Genomic DNA, 15,665 nt, shown 5'->3' with positions numbered 1-15,665 from the left:
GAGCCCCACGACTCACCGACATAGAGGAGCTGGTGGAATCCACCCTTGAGCCCGAATCCATCCACGGCATTGGGGATGCTGACAGCTCTGCAAGAGCTGCAAAGAAACAAGGTAAGATGCAAGTACATTGTCATTAACCCATTTACCTATTCCCCCACACACTCTGTGTGCCTACATCATACTCCAGAACAGGTTTTACCAATGTCCTGCAATGCATCATGGGCAATGTAGTCATGGGTAGATACCTTTAAGCAGTCAGCATACCATGCAGCAAGGGAAGCAACTGACTACTAGCATTGGCTAATGAGAGACAGGCAAATGTGCTATAGTAGTGTGTTTAATCAGGAGACACAGGTGAACCACTCCACTGACACAATGTCCATATCTGTCCACAGGGGAGTCATCGCGCAGCGCAGCAAAGGATAGGGAGAAGAGGAGGGAAGAAGCTGGACCCAGCACAGGACACGGAGGGAAGGACAAAGAGCAGGCAGCCAAGTCACCTGAGGCGCCAACACCACCACAGCCACAGTCCCCTCTGTTATTTGGGAGTCATGAGTCTGGAGCGGCTGCACAGTCCCCCACCCCCACAACTCCATCCCCAGTGCTGGGAAGGGCAAGGCGCCTTGATGTGCCCCCTCCCCGCATACTGGAAACATCCGAAGAGGAAGAGGATGAGGGTGACATGGCCATCAACCCACAGGAATCAGCCGACGCTGAGCAGCTGCCCACTCCCAGAGCTGTGCGGGCCAGTGTCCGAGGACGAAGGCCACAGGAGGCTGATGATGTGCGTGTCAGGGGGTCTTCTGCAAACTGGAGGCCACCATGGTCAAAGTACAGCGCCTGCAGGCGAAAGCAATGATGGGGGTTCAGAGGCAGGCACGCACAACCAACAACAAGCTTGATGAAATAGGCAAGGGCATTGGAGACATTTCCGAGAGCATGCAGTCAATGGCATCTGGCATTTCCGACATCACACAGTGCATGACTGTCCTGTGCGACAAGTTGGACAGGGACCATTTGGAGAGACGCAAGGCTCGTGTCGATGTGCGGCAGCAGAAAAAAGCCCTGAACAGATTTGCTACTGCAACCACCGTGCTGTGCAGACGGTCAGTGGCAATGCAGGATGCCATTGTGCAGTGCTGCACCAATTTATCAGTGGGAATGGCCAGAGTGACCTCTGCAATGGAGCTCATGCTCGCACAACAGACTGCCACTCAAGGCGACACATGTGTGGGGGAAAGTGAGGCGTCCACCAGCAGGAGTGGCGCAAGCACTCCTGTACAAGAGGTACGTAGGAGCGGCAGGCGTCATGCAACTGAGACAGGCCACACCGAGAACCTTGACACACAGCCACAGCAGTCCCACCCTGTGGTCCATGGCCGTAAACATTGACTATGCCCTCCACCCAAGGAACAGGTCACGGTGGTGTTAACCGTGACAACACAGTAATGGACATTTATATATCTTCTAACCAATTTGTGGTATCATTGCACTTGCGTAGTGAAAATTAAACTACGTACGTCATGAACTTTGCCTGTCTGTGTCTCATTACTCACTCAGAAATATTGCTGTGTGACCTCTGCCCGTCTCAGTCTCCCATCTGTAGCCGCTGCTGCTACTGTACCATGGGGCTCTGCCAGTTCTGTGTCATCATCAATGTCCTCATGATGTGTGATCTCCACCTCTGTGCCTTCCTTGGTGGCGAGATTGTGTAACATTGCACAGGTCGCAATGATTTTGCAGCACAGGATTGGGGTGTACTGGCGTGCCCCTCCACTCTTGTGGAGGCAGCGAAACCTGCTCTTTAGGAGTCCAAATGTGCGCTCCACAACGTTGCGTGTAGATCTGTGAGCCACATTGTACCGCCTTTCGCTCCGAGTGGATGGGTTGAGGTAGGGGGTGAGCACAAAGGACCGCAGGGCATATGCACTGTCGCCTAGGGGGGAGAAAGAATGACATTAATTGCATGTACATGATGCATTGTTCTGCTGTGAGTGTCATGGTGTGTCAATGTCATTTACCTAGCAGGTATCCGTTTCCAAATTCTCCATCAAGTAGGCGTGTGTATATTCCACTATTCTGGAATATGTACGAATCATGGGTACTTCCAGGGAACTTCGCTACGATGTCTGTGATGATGTTCCCAGCGTTGCATATGACCTGTACGTTGATGGAGTGCGTTGACTTGCGGTTTCTGTATATGTGTTCTGTGGCTGCAGGTGGACAGAGTGGTACGTGGGTGCCATCAATGCAGCCTATCACGTGAGGGAAGTCTGCCAGTTGATAGAAATCGGTCTTGGTTTTTGCTAGTTCCGCTGGTGTATCAGGGAATGAAATGTAATGCTCCATCCTCTGCATCATGGCGTCAAGGAACCTCCTGAAGAAGCGGGACAGGCAGCTCTGGGACACACCACCCACTGCAGCTATCACACTCTGCTAGCTCCCAGAGGCAAGCAGGTGTAAGCTACACAGCACCTGCACATGGGGTGGGATGGCGTGGGCCCTGGGTGTTGGGTGCTCCAGGAGTGGGTGTAGGTCCCTGATCAAGTCCTGGATGGTTTGGGGATGTAGCCTGTACCTCTGGAGTATTTCAGGCTCTGTCAGTTGGAACAGTGTTATCCTCTGCCTGTACACTTGTTCCTCCCTTTGCCATTCTCTCTCTTCTGCTGCCTGTAGTCTTTGCCGCCTTGCAATGACGTAGAAAGCCGTCATTATGGTTCCACAGGTGCATTTTGGGACTCTTTTTATGGCCTTCACCTGGTTACCACCTGCATTCAATCCATGGTAAATACCGACTCATAAATACCGAATTTCCGGGAATTCGGTATTTTTGAGCTTTCCTACATCTCCATGGCCATTTATTACCGTTTCCTATTTACCGATTCAGAAAATAAGAAATCGGTAAATATGAATTCGGTATATTCCGCCTCGGTAAAAATACCGACTCATATTTACAGAGTCGGAATTTGCCGACTCATATTTACCGAGTCGGAATTTTACCGACTCATATTTTCCGAATCGGTAAATAATATGCTCCTACATCTCATTTCATGGATACCGGTCGGTAACGGCCGAAATTACCGATTTTCGGCTGTTACCGACCGGTATTTGGCGACCTACATCTGGCCCTTTGTCTCTAAAAGAGCGTAAGAGTGTAAGAGTGTAATTAAGGGTGTCGCTTAAACATGTACAGTACATTTCTTTCATCCCCACCCAACAAGTAGTATATTGGGACGTGCTACCAACTGGCCTAGCGAGGTAAAACCATGCCCTTTTTTTCAGAAGAAGTTAATTATTGAACAAAAGTTACCACAGTGACTGCCCCATCAGTTTTTTTTTTTTGCTGTTGTTAGGGATTTTTGTTCTGGCTGCATGTCTTCACCACTCACCGACCTGTGTTTATTAGGGCGTCATCCTTTAAGGTGACTTCATATATTCATCCAGACAAAAGGCAACACATCTCACTCAATCTGCATTACTCTGCACACCACTGTCTACGATCCCGCTGCCGACATACATCTTTAATATATGTGCACATTCCTGAAATGATTGCACGCACACCCAGCCTGGTAAATATATTAATGCTAATGAATGCATGCAGACCTATGCACATTACGGAGTAATGATACAACAAGTGTGGCATGCATTGCTATTGAAATATGTGCACATGTTCTGCTATGTGCAGTTGCCTAGCGCCTACTTCTCATGTATAAGGCCTTGAAGGGTATTTGGATTTTTAGAGCTCCTCTGCGTTCTGATAATCGTTATTGTAAAACATAAGTAACAAGCAGTGGAATAGCCAATAGGTCTCGCCTTTGGGACCTTATAATGTTTAGCCATGCAAAAGGTGATGTTGCACCAAGGATATTGTGCTGCATAACTAAATACTTATAAGGTCCCAAAAGCGAGACCTATTGGCTATGCCAATGCTTGTTTAGAGTTGCTAATCCACCACCATGTCTGGTAGATTTATCGCCTCGAAAGGGTGAAATGGAAATTGTAGTGAATTTTCATGAAAAAAGTCCAGTGTTTCTCAAATGTTGAGGAAACTCATCTGTCATTATTGAGAATCCAGGTATGGGGGATAATCAATGATCACCCAACTTCAAGTGTTGATGTCCATACCTCTATATGGTGCCAGAAATCACACCAAGAGCAAAGTACATTTGTTTATATTCCCAAGAGCTTTTCTCGACAATGCAGCTAGTCCGATGACCAGTAAAGTCACCTAGACAATCTTCCAGCCGCGGCCGGTAGTGGGAGTATAAATAAATAAAACAAATTTTGTTGAGTGCACTGCATCCCCAAATGCGATGCAGTGCGCGCAACGAAATTTGTTTTATTTATTTAAATGTTTACTTACCTGTAAAATTCCGTAATCCATACATTACTACCCCCCACCCTGCCCCTCCCCCTCCCCCTCCTCACGTCACCGCCCTGCAGGTACTCCCACTGCCAGCCGTGGCTGGAATCTTCTACCAGCTTAGGCAAACATGGTTATACCCCATTCTGTAGGAAAAAACTCATAATTGCATGGTGTATGGGTGAAATTACTGATCGGAACCTAGTCATTTAGGCACCCCAGCACAATGGAATGTATATTCAGGCCCCTATTCTGCACGTTCTGTCCGGTTAGAAAATGCAGTGATAGCTTTTAAGTCAATTATAATCAAAAAGAGGAAAATAAAACATTATCATCGAGGAGGAGCCAAAAAAGTGAAGACGAAGCTCTAGAAGATTCCATCTGGTATCTAGTTTAAGCTTCCAAAGTATATTTAATTCATTTCAGTTCTGCAATTTATAATGATTCTATTCCTACAGCTCCTCTTTGCCATGATGGATAGCTATATCTTTTGACAGCTTTCATCAACACGCATTTACTAATTCACAAATGAAATAACCCTTTACATTTCAAGCATTTTTTCATGCGTTTTAAAGTCTTTGCTGACGTTTCAAAAGTATTGAACTTATTCTCGCAAAATATCTACTGGTGTAGTTCATAAACAATTATTTTTCGTTGATTGAGAAGATAAACATGTCAGACTATCTCTTCCAATTCGTTTGATTCCTTTTGAGAGTTTGTCATTGAGATATAATGGGTCCAACACTATCTGTTTATTCATGATCTGTTTTTTGTATTCTGGAGAGCTGGGTAGGGGTGTATCTTTTGCTCCTCCGACGTCTCATTTTCTCTTGCTTCACGTTTGTGTTTTGTACATTTCCTACAGAATATGACATATATAATCCCTTCACCTCATCCTTGAACCTGTCAGCGATGTAACCCATTTTCCGCAGCCGCAATTTCGCTGCAGTGCGGCACTTCCGCAAAACGGGCAGGGCCGCGTCGGCCTTTGGATGTGCGCAGCACTACGAAGGTAGTGCTCGCGACGTCCAACAGCAGCACTTAAGGGGTTAAGGATCATGTAAGCAAACCTGGATACAGACAAAGAAAGGGGTGATCACGTGTCTTTAATATGGGCATACATAATGCCTATATTAAGAGGCTATAGGGATTATTTACAAGACCCTTACACCACCAGTAGGTTATTTTGCCCAAATTAAAAATGACGCACAGGGGGCGCAAGGGACTTGTAAATAAGCACTTGTGACACACCGGAGATGTGAACCGAGCTTCTACATGGTATTAGTAGTTCCGTAAATGAAGTTGTAATTAATAATGGGGGCGACAGTTTGTGATTCTTAATCTAGGGTGGTGGGTGTCTGGAGGCTACAGCAATATCCATGAATCATCCTAGGTTTTAATAATGAGCAGATGTAATCAATTATTGAAGCAAAACATACTGAAAAATCAACTTCAACTTTAGATGTAAAATCTGCATTGGCAAAGCCCATGGGCCTCATTTATGGATTTTTTGTCATAGGGCAGCGCAGCCTGCCTTGCTGCTGCGCTGCCCTACGGCAAAAAGAAAGGGCATGAATTCGCCATATCTATTAGATACAGTCCATTCCTGTCCTTTTCCCCTGCGCCGGCACACAATGGACTGCCCTGTACCAATGCAGGCACCTTGGCATCATGGTGCAAGGGTGCCTGCATTGCGTGGATGATTCTTTTTGTGCAGGAAGTGACATCTTCCTGCACTAAAACAATCACAAGAGCCTTTTTCCCCTTTCTATGTGTGCTGCAGAATAGAAAGTGGAAAAAAGAGGACAAATAAAGATATTTCTCCTTGCTGTGCCTCCCTTACGCTTCCCCTGGGAAGGTGTACATTTTTGGCGCTGCCTCAGACTTACGATTTCTCGTAAATCTGGGGCAGTGTCAAACAGTCAAGGATGTTGCTGGGAACACCTCCAGCAACATCCATGGAACGCCCCCTTCGCGCTGTTTTCTGCATGTGAGGAGCACACATTTATAAGACCATAAAAAGCCACGTAACATGGTTTTACGTGGCCTTATAAATATGCCACTGGCACATTGCGCTACCGGAACGTCAACAAAGTGACGTTCTGGTGGAGCAAAAGTGCTACATTTGTCTTGCTTTGGCTGTCAAACTTTATTTTGCCACCATTGGTATGGTTTTTACGAACTGTCCAAGTGGACTACTTTTTTGTGAGTAAATGCACTTTGTAAAAGAACAAATGCAGTCATGGACAGAGAAGTAAGCCAATGGCTGAAGTCGGATGAACATGTGCTCCTTGCTGCTTGTTGAACAAAAACGTAAATATCACACGGAAAGCCACTATGAGTAAATAGATAAAAAATATATAATTTTATCAGAATCAAAAGGTCTTCACTAACGCCAGACCTAAAAACTAGTCCGACAGTCTCAGAAACAGAGCTGCAAAAGCGCTTTACATTGATGCAGAGAGGAATCGTCTCACGCTGCTCGAGTCAACACTAATATCTCGTCTTTATGACGTGGTCTGATGTGCAGGGCACGGGTAGCAGCGTATAATTATATCTACCTAACTATCTAAGCGTGCTCAGAACTTAGCATATAAATTGTTTGTATTAAAATACAATTCTAAATTCAACATTTTGTCTCATTTTATCACGCTCAGAGCGGCGAAAGGCTGAGCCGTCACAGCGGGGTCTTGAAGTGTCGACATGCGGCTCACACAGAGGGTTCAGAAGCAGTTCTTAACTCGCGGAGCCCTCCTGCTGGTCGACGCGTTGTTAATGGTCAAACAGGAAGCGTATTATCTTTACCCTACAGCTGATTCAACAAGCCTTGGAGGCAGAGATGAGCTCATCCGAACAGGTGGCCAAACACATCAGTGCAAGTTACCAGGCCATGCGGAAAATACAACGCACATAAATAATTCAGTAACACTATCCCTTGGTTTGGAAACAAAGCAACAAGAATGCGATATCGCACGTTGAGTTTTCCCACCACCTCTTTAAGGATGCGATGCAAAACTGTTCGTCGCTGTTCCAATAAAAAACTGTATTTTTTTTCATAAAGTGTAAAGACAACACACAATTCTCAAACAGTGACAATTGTTCTCTGCACCCCGGAGTCACGGCCGTAGGTATGCGCCGTTTATCCTGGCGAGGGGCCAAATAAAACGGTCTGCATTTAAGTGTTTGGATAAGTACTACAATGTATTATGTAAAGTATTTATTTAAGAAAAATAATCTAACCAGCATGCCTCATACTACTGTAGGCTCATTGTTAGCTTAGGGCCTGGCGGATGACTGTACAGACTAGTTTATAACTTTGATTCCTTGTGAATTTATTTAAGCACCACGATTCAATACAGGCTATTGTTTTAAGAGGTTGTGCTCAGCACTCTACATTTACCCTGTAAAATTAGCATACTGAACAATGATGTATTGTAAGCCAAAAGATTCAGGGATAATGCGTTCAGGAATAAAATACTTATGAGCACAATTTACGTTTTATCTATTTTTTTAGCTGGAACTGGTTTCGAAAATTCATTTGCCCTGCTTATGTTAGAATCTACTATTCATACACATTAACCCCCTCAATAGTGTCGTTATTAGTTTCCAAATTTGACCAGAACATGAGAAGCAAAGTTGGGCAGGAGTAATTGGGGCAAAAATGGAGTGGATGCACTTTTACAACCATATTTCCAGATGAAATACGTTTGCATTGAGTTTGGAGAGTTTTTGGGCTAATAAGGGTAACAAAAAGAGTTCGCGACGACCAACATGCAAAAAATCATAATTTCCACTAACAAAATTCCACTTGTATCTATTGCTGCACAATTGTACAAGCTCTTGTAACTACGTCCCCATTATTGTTTCTCTCAAAATTTCATCTAGTATCATTGTATCCCAGTAGCTGGTTTGATGTTCATCATTTCTTGTGTCTGACATCTTTATAGACGTTCAATGATGGCTTCAAACAAGCCGGGCTGTTTTCAAAGAAGTATATTAACATACTGCAACGTCAGCAGGGCTTTGTTAATTCTTTTTTGCAAATTGTAAGTCGAAAACACTACAATGATGAAGAAATATGAGCCAAAATGTCAACAATAACCATATATTGCACTTTTTTATGATAATTTTAATGTTTAGAATCAGAAAATATAAGGTGTTGTGATGTTTCCCTACTTTTGTGTTTTTCACACAAATGCGGGAACCTACACAAAATCTATCTTAAGGACCATTATACCTCCTTAAATTTCATTTGTATATCTCTTATGCCTCTCGTTGATTGACTGTATTACATTTTGTATTTATGCTATGTTTTTGGTTACAATAAACTTGAACTTAAAAAAAAATAAAAAAAAATAAAAAAAAAAGGTATTCTTTCGTATGTCTGACCTTCTTACACTCCCAAAGACCATCTACCTCTACTACACGGCGGAAGAGAAATGTATATGTATATATATATATATATATATATATATATATATATATATATATATATATATATATATATATATATATATATATATATATATTTATTTATTTATGTATAATTGGCTATATGTATTAGTGTATGTAAGTATTTATGTATATAGGTCTGTATGTATGTGATATTTACATAGGGCAAACGTAGCTGAAAGGTAGCAGAGAGCTTCATAGAATCAAATGCAAAGACACAGTAAAAGTGTGACTGTAAGGGCAGCTCGCTTCTAAGAGCAAAAGTGGAATGTTAGTGCATCAGGAAGTAGTGTTTGTTAAAGACGTGTGCCTTCAGCTCTTCCAAATTGGAGCACTATTGGGACAGTCCTGATGGATATTGGAATGCCTGTTACCTTGTTTATTTTCTTTTGTGCATTTCCTCATATCCATTTGACGGTGTCCTGGCTAGAGGTGATCCAAGAGCCAATGGAGATAGTGAGGTTATAAATCAGCTGGTCAGGGATGCTGGTCATGATGCTCACACAGAAAACGCAGAGTATCGAGACGCTCGTGAGGGAAACAAAGATATCATCAGGATTGAATATTTGGAAACTCCGGTGCATTACCCACTTATAAACGCATCAGAACCTGTGGGGTGCTGTTTGATCTCAACCAAACAAAAGGAATAAGATACAATTACGAAAAAGATTCACGCCCACATTGAGGGAATTATTTACCTAAATTCCAAGGGATATACTGAAACGAGAGACTCAGGAGACAAAGGCTTAAATGAATTATTATAAAGATAACATCATAATCAGAGAAAGCGATAGATATCTCCCACAGTACACGGAAGCTCTAACAAGCGGATCTAGTATTGGAATACCTTTTACCTGAATCTAATAAGTGATATGGATGCAATGCCAGAATTCACCCTATCCAACAATTAACCAGTCGCAAAAATGGAATACTAGACCCGGTGTCTATAAATGTTAGTCCTGAAGAAGGTGGTTGGGTAATAAGCATTGACACCACCGAAACGCGTCAACGCACTTTCTAAGAATCCACCGCTGAAGGGTTTTTCAGGACAAAAAAGAAAATACAGTCTTTTGCTGAAATTTCCTTTACATTATATATCAGCTTTGGATCTAAAGTCTGGCCACAACTGAATTTTAATATTGTGTTGTTTGAGGCCATAGGGTCTTGTGCTTTTGTATTATGAATTGATCATAAATGATGTGTTTTTATAAACCAAATTGTATGTTTTTATTGGACTAGCATCCTGAATATACATTTATGAAGGAGCTGTTTTTTAATATTTGTATTGATACAATTAAATGTTTGCGTAAAGGGATAAAACACTGTTTTTTAAATAAAAATAAATACAAATTATCACTACTTTCTAGTTTGGTTATAGATTCATGCCACAATGGGGAAAATCTTGTAAGTTGAGGAAAAAGTGAATGTTTTATGCTGATATATATGTGAGTGAATAACAGGATTGGATGTGAATACTTACCTACCATTAAGAACTCCAGGGGAACCTTTTCTTGCTTTCCATGATGTCTTTGTACATGATGCCGCTGGTTCTAAGATGGTTCAGGCTGGCAAAGAGAGGCAGTGAAGTTCCATCCAGGTAGGCTGATAAGGTCATACTTGCAGAACCTTCATGAGGTGTGCTTGTGTCATGGAGAATGCTCTTCGGGGGCAGTATGGATTCAGGGAAGACAACGAGCAGGGCATTGCAATTCAGATACCGGGGCATCAAGGCTTGAACAGAAATTCTAATGTCACTTTATGAGAGAAATAGTTTCACTTTCTTCAGTAGGGGGATCTGATACCAGGCCATTTTGATTTTCTTAAGAATATGCACTTTGATGTTCAGATTGGTGTATTGGCTGAATCTAAGTGAATTGGCTTTCAGTGAAAATAGAGTTGTGTGTCAGTGGTGTCCCAGTGAATTTGTTTTTGTAATTAGTGAATGGAGGTCAACTATTCTCAAAAAGTCCTAACCTTCTACTCTGGATCCAGTAGGAGCAATGCACTCTTCGGCCCTCAAAAGCTTCACAACAGACCACATACACTAGTAGAAATTGGGAAAGGGGAATTGGAAAAGTGAAAACAGTTAGGCTGTATCATCACCATTATTTATCACTGTAATGAACACTGACACCTGCAGATTGAAATGCATATAATGAAACTAATTCTATGTAACTAACTCTATGCATTCTGCTATGAAGACGATATTACTGAAATTAAAGCTTTGTAATACCATACTTTCTTACTTTTCAGGTTGAATGTTGTGTAACTTAATGGATTATTAAATATTTCATATGAGAATGTATCCTGTTACTTTACAGGAATAAGTCTACATTTCAAAGATAACAATGCCTACATGCTTAAATAATACTCTAACAATACGTAAAACTAAATATTTCCACTGCATCTTGATGCATTCACAAATTCGTACCCAGCAAACTATAAAGCATGCAATCCAAGTAGCAAAGTTTAAAGTTCAAAAATACTTTATTCGGAAAGGACCATATCCATAAAAGCACAATCACATACAGCAAATTAAAAGCACAAATTCATGTTCACAATAAAACAATTTCAATAAGATTGGTCACAAGTGCAAAATATTTTAAAAACACATACAGCAAGATTCTAACGGAGCCTGCAAATTTCAAGACACTCTTCATGGGTTAATCATCATTTTACGAGCCTGTACAGTGGTTCTCAAAAAAGTGCCAACACAAGAATCTAACTCATCATCTTCCTATTTGAGTATGCTGCTATATGCATCTACTAAGTGGGTAGACAATTAAAAAAAACAGTATTACAAGCCATTTTGCATACTTTATATAAAACTTGCAGAAGAAAAAAAAAGTTACAATTGTTTGACCACTCTGACTGTCACACAGGCAAGGCAAAGAGTCAAGGTCTGTGTTGTACCCAAGGGGGAAACAGAGCAAGAATTTTACAGTGCCTGCCCTTAAACGGAAAAGGAGTCCCGTCTCTCAATGACATATAGGTCTTCTGAGATAACTAGGTGGGAGGTACGAAGTGTGCTCGATGGTCACAACATGTGCAATAGCTGATTTCTTAGATTACCTCTCCAGTTTTTCCGTGCTATAAAGTGTGTATAGTGCCGTCCTAAGGGCTTTTTATGTACAGTCTCAGTTGCATATGGACTTGAGAAGGGCCTGCCATGATTACAGCACTTAGGCAATGACTCACAGCGGCAAGCCATGGAATATCCATCCCCTTCCCACAATTAATGCAATCACCTATTATCTCTCTTGTGAGGGACGCTGCTGAGTTTTTCCAAATGGCAAGCCAGAATAAAGCAGGGCGGGCCCTTATGAAATCCTTAATGTAGCTTAATTTCAGTTCACTATGGCAAACATACTGAGTGGTGGAGATTGGTGTGCCCAATATTTTATGACAGAATTTTTCCTCCCGCTGGATGCTGTAGCTTGTAGCGGTACCGCAAACCTCTGTGCCTTAGGTAGCTGTAGGTATACAATGGGATTTTAAAAACAATTAAATCGCTAAAATGGCCCCTGTCCTCTTTGGTTGGGGAAGACTAAGAAAGGAATTGGTGGCCTTTGAGAACTTGTTCTTACAAAACACCACATGTCACTAAATAAACCTGTGCTTAACCCTCTGGTGGCACAAAGCGGTCTGGCATAATTTAGAGACAAAACAGTAATAAAGGGAAAATACAACCCAATACAAATCCCAAAATAATTTAGAAGAACAGGGTGGATTTTAATAAATAAAATGGCACCAACATAGCAAAGATCCTAAAAATAGAACCTGAGTTATGAATTTTAAAGTTTAAGTTTCAAAATAGTGTCATAAACTATAAAGCATACATTGTGTTAATTTGGTCGCACTTGACCAGGTCAAAGTCAAAAGTTAAGGTCAACTACAATGGAGTGCAGTTGGATACTTGGGCCAGGTTTTTCCCCATGAAAAGTTTTACCTTCTGGCTTTGTCTCTGAGAAGGAGGCAGCAGTGTGTGGCCATAGAGGGCTCTATGTCATCGAATGGCTGGTGAACGAGGTCTTGATGAAGCCATTGACTTTCATCAGGCAAGCTCTGAGAGGGAGAAATCTGAATTTTGCACCCAGAGAAGTCCCCTCGCTGGCTGGATACTTATTGCTCCTTCACCCAGTGAAGATATCTACCTTTAGACTCAGTAACTTTTTTTGAACAAGGATTCCTCCAGCAAGCAAGGCAGCAGATTGCAGCCAGAGTGGACTCCACGAGGCCAGACACTTTCTTCCTGAAGTCCCACTGAATCAGATTTGCTGCTGCTGAGAAGGACATAGCAGGCGCAACTTTGATCTTTGGCCCAACGGTGATGCACCTTCATTGTATTGGCTTGGCAGGTTGATCCAGGTTCTCCATCTGTCCTAAGAGCAGAAAATTGACAAAAAACATCTAAGTCCCAGGATTCAATAAACCTTAAGAGGTCTACACTTTGACACCAGCCAATGGTCCAGGACTCTGGAGACAGCACTTGCGGGACGTCAAGATTCACTCCAGCAGAGGCCAACAGTAGGGTCCTGGGCAGGTCCAGTTGGAAATGGGCAGCTAATAATTTGCAGGAAGGGCCTCTGGAAGCTTGTGTCCATGCAGCCCAAACAGGAGTTCAGCCAACTGACCTTTGAGTCACTTCTAGAGTCCTGGGGCTCAAGGTGAGCAGGTCCAGTCTTCCTTCAGGTTCTTCAGACAGCAGAGGAGTCCTTCTTCTGATTCTTCACAGGTCCTGGAGTGTTCTGAGGAGTGTACTAGGGGTGCTACATTTGCATCCAATGCCAGCTCGTGGATGGGTGGAGCCCCGACCACACCCTAAACAATGGGGAAAAACTCACGGGGGACCATACCTTCATTTGCAGCTCCTAGTGTGTTTTTTCCTGTTTGTTAACACACAGTGCCTTTCTTTACATGAATCCAACATGGCAGAAACTTTCTTCCGCGGGTCAGATCTCCCTGTATCCACCCAGAAGTGTGGCTATGAAAATGGGCAAACCTTTACTTGTGGTAATTTAAAACCGGTCTGTGGATAGCACCCCTTCTACTGGGATTGGCGCCTGGCTGGCTGCCAGAACAATGAAGAGGACACGGTCTAGTTATGAGGTGCTCCTGCCTGTGACAGGGTAGGCACCTTTCAAAGTGTAATTAAGTTCCTGGGCACTGCATAGATGGCCATTGTGTCAACAGGGAAAACATCTCCCAACTCCCAAGCCCTTTGTCCACCATCTGGGAACAAACAACACATCTCATCACAGGAGAACCATTAGCAGTTGTGTCACACTGAGCACTGGCAGAAAGGCACATTTGGCTTACACAGGAAATAGCCAACTTTCTAGAAGCAACATTTTCAAAATAGTAATTTAAAATCTGACTTGAAAATTAGATTTGAATTTAAATTACTATTAGTTTGAGTCATTGATTCTAGCTACTCCCAAACTGAAGTTATGAATTACAAGGTGTTATACCGTAACCCAATGTTTTTCTATGGGAAAGCTTTCTTTTCCACAGTGAAAAACTGCTGTGGAGATTTTTCACTGCCTGCACATGTAAAACTATACATATCCGACTTTTCAAATACCTTGCATCCTGCCCTATGGGCATTTAAGGCTTACCTTAAGGGTGACTTATAAATATTAAAAAAGGTTTAGGCATGGCCAAATATTTATGTTGTCAGGTCAAAACATCAGTTTTAAACTACCTTCCCAGCCTGCAATGGCAGACCTATAGACATTTTGCACAGTGCTACTTTAGTGGGTGGCACAATGAGTAATGCATTTCACTAGCAGACTGTAGTTTACAAGCCCTGGGTACAGCTTGTTCCATATACTAGGGACTTAAAAGTAAATTAATTGTGACAATTATGGATATGCCAATGATATCATTTTTAAAAGAGAGTGCACTAGCACTTTGCCACTATTTACCAGAAGTAAAGTGTGCAGCGTCCTATGTCCAACAAAAAAGGAATCAGCTACGTGAGGCAAACAATCTGGGAGAATATCAAGCAAAAGGTGGACATTTCCAACATTAGACACACAAATGTGGGCTTACATATAGAAGATTTCTTCAAATGCAATTTGTTTGTGAGCAGCCATACTTTCTCACCTATACCATATGAGGGTGCTGGACTTCTCTTTTGATCTGCATATAATTTATAACTATCCTTAGCTTTTTCCAAGGTTCCTGTGCTGATGTCTCATGTTCTATTAATTCAGTTACATTTTCTTATAGTGGAAGAACTGATGTAGATAAAGACTGAGCTAAAGGAATGGCATAAAAACAAAGGGTGTATAGTGAGCCCTTGGAGACCAAGGGCTATGCTCCGCACAGCCTTCAGGCAATAATGCCTACAAATTTTTAGCACATTTTAAAGTGTACATTTATTCATGTAAATCATGTGTACTCTCAATATTTTCTTGAAACATCATAATTTTAAACATAAATTTGAATGTGAATTATGAAAAAACTTTTCTTCATTGATGCACACAATCAAGTACAGTGGAATTGTATCATTAAGAAACAAGATTCAAAATGTCTGTTGCCAAATTCAAAACAACCCAATGCATTTCGGGTTCTCTCGTGAACCCTTCCTCAGGGGTTATAGTAACTAATATCACAGTAGTTGAAATCCTTCGGGATAGTTCAGATAACGTATCTACAACAAAAAGGCACAGTGTCCAAGGTTAGGTAAAAAAGTATACATATGCTCATGATAATCACCTTTACCTATAACCTCAGGGTTTGCATTCTCAACAGTATCATATCAGTGGGAGGATGAACATAAAACAAAGTGAAAATGTGGATGAAAAAAAGTGGAAACGTGGGTGAAAAAAATATTAAAGAAGTT

The sequence above is a fragment of the Lissotriton helveticus genome, chromosome 8 (assembly GCF_964261635.1).
Source record: "Lissotriton helveticus chromosome 8, aLisHel1.1, whole genome shotgun sequence".
Lineage (NCBI taxonomy): Eukaryota > Metazoa > Chordata > Amphibia > Caudata > Salamandridae > Lissotriton > Lissotriton helveticus.
This window is presented reverse-complemented; position numbering follows the sequence as displayed.